This window comes from Protopterus annectens, chromosome 1.part0, assembly GCF_019279795.1.
Source record: "Protopterus annectens isolate FY-2018-M chromosome 1.part0, PAN1.0, whole genome shotgun sequence".
NCBI classification, from domain to species: Eukaryota; Metazoa; Chordata; order Ceratodontiformes; family Protopteridae; genus Protopterus; species Protopterus annectens.
This window is the reverse complement of record NC_056725.1, coordinates 561,517,916-561,520,557: the sequence shown is the minus strand read 5'-3', so window position 1 is coordinate 561,520,557 and position 2,642 is coordinate 561,517,916.

The following is a 2,642-nucleotide window of genomic DNA, read 5'->3' as shown; positions in this document are numbered from 1 at the left end:
AGCCAGAGAGTCACATATCGACACCCCTCAAGAGGAATCCTGATGAGTGGATGGGAGATGGTAGGCTAACCCTGGGTATCACTGTTATGTCAGAGGTAGACGGAGGCACAGTATACTAACCATGACATATGTCATGGCAAACTCCAGTTACAATGTGTGTCGAAGGACAAACACACCCTGTGACTAGCATCAGAAATGGCCTGGGGAACATTGCTAGTGTTTGCCAATGTCCACCCATGTTGTGGAATACACTAGCAATGTTGGACGAGCCTGGTGTAGGTAGTCCATATCTGAACATATTGCAACATGGTCATATGTGCACAACTGGCCCCTACACAGTCTGTTGTGCTCACTATGAAGATGTCAAGCAGTCATAGGACTAAAGCCCAGGATACTGTCCACCACAGTGAAAGTATTGAACCAGTACACTATACGGTACTACAGTGTTAGGTCATTACGAAAGTATGTTGAGAACTGTCTGCAAAGTATCCCATGCAATCCCTGCAGGCACAGTATAATCCCTGTTGTGGCAGACATGAAGCATTTGGCCAGTTATTACACAACATGACACCCAACACACAACCATAAATGTGAGATATTGTTGAAGTGCACACACACCCAAATATGTGGTGGACTTCAGAGTGCAACATATGGAAAGCTCACACTCGGCATGCTCGCACACTTTGATAAATGAGGCATATGTCAGACAACATGCCATGGAAAGGCTGAACTGGGCATGCTCACACACTTAGGCCATATCTCCGTTTAGCAGTTGGCCACACATATCTGGTATTTGTACGTGTCAGTCCAGGAACCAACCACAACACAGCAATCAGCCCAGTGCACACAGTAAATGACTACAGAGACATAAGTGATATAGTGGATCGCCGTCATATGCAAACATCTTCCACAGATACACAAGTTGATCATAGGAACAGGGAATGCTATGGCAATAAAGACCTGCAAACAGTAGAACAGCACAACAAATATTGTGCATCCGACAATTGAACATATGGGTGTAGAGGTCAATACTAGGCTTGTTGCCCTAGGGAATGACAGCTCAGCCAGAGTGTGCTTGGCATCTGCATCCCCAGGACAGTAGGCTACTGTGCCACTGTAAAGTAGGTCACAGAAGGCAACAAGTGAGGCTAGTGAGCTGTGCCTCTGTCAAGCAGGGGCACCGTGGAGGTCCCAGGGATTGAATGTGCTAAGCCACAGCCATGTTGTCGGTGTGTGCTGTGAGAGGGTTGCTGAGGATCTCTGACAGTAGGTCCCGTCAATAACAGACTGAGGGGAGCCCTATCTGCATTCTCTGGACGATTCCACTGTCAACACTGTGTTGTAATGTATGAATGAAGTGCCGTGCCGGAATTGTTCACAGATGTCCTCCCTCTGTGGGCTACAGCTCTGCAATGTATTAGGTCACTCTGTCTGTTGTACGGCGCATATATGGCTGGTGTACAGCTGACAGGTGTCTTGTTGTGGAGCAGTCATGGGTATATGTGGGATAGCATGACCAATGCAAACCATACACATGCTCATAGAATGCAATTGTCAAGGATTATGCTGAGTGGCCAGTATAGTCCCCCAGCATGGGTCCTCTGAAGTCGTACACCCCAGTCTACACAAGTGTAGAGTCTGCTTGTGCTAAATACAGTTTGTGTGCAGTGACAACCTTGCCTGGGGGTGGAGATGGGATATGGATGTCCAGGGAAAGGTGGGTATGGTCAGATATCAACAATGGTGGTCTACCTCTGGTGTGGAACAGTGAGTACCCACGTTGCAGATGGACAGGTGCAATATGCATTCCCCCCATGTGGCTGTGGTGTGTGTTTCTGCCATAGCACATGGACCCACAAATTGTAGTGGCTGTAGGGTAAAGTGGTAGAGGCCTGAGTAGTTCTCACACACAATATGCCTGTACCTGATGTTAACAACTGGAATGGTGTATGTGAACACCTGCATATCCTGGCACTGTTCCCAGGGAAGCTAAGTGTGTGTCCTGGATGTGGGTGTGGTGTTCTGGACTGGTTGTGTTGTGTGTTACAGGTCCTGTGGTCACAAAGCATGGTATAGAACATAACCTGCCAGTGCGATGTGCATATCTGACCCTGACGTAGGTGGCTGCAAATGCATATATATGCTATCCCCCACCTGACAGGTAGTACTACATGTACATACCACTGTAGAAATAAAGATGTCAGCACCCTATAAATACTACAGGTGCAGAACAGATGCCCAGTAATTCAGATAGTGCGCTCTGCTGATGCGTCTCCCTCAAGTGTTATAATATAGTTAGGTAGGGGTTCGAATCCTTCAAATGCTTAGTGTGTGGGTGGGTGAGTGGGGTTTGTGTGTGTGAGAGGGAAATGTCCCTTTTGGCAACTGGGAAAACACACTACAGGATGCACATTCCCCTTTCTAAACACTGATGATGTCAGCACCCTATAAGTACAGCAGGAGAATAGAAACCTCCCAGTAATGCGAATAGCGCGCTCCGCTAATGCGTCCGTCTTGAGTGTCATAGCATAGTTAGATAGGGGTATGAATCCTGTACATACTCAGTGTGTGTGGAGGGGGTTAGTGTGTGTTCAAGACTGTTTGAAAAAAGTATCCCTTTTGCCAACTAGGAGAATACACTA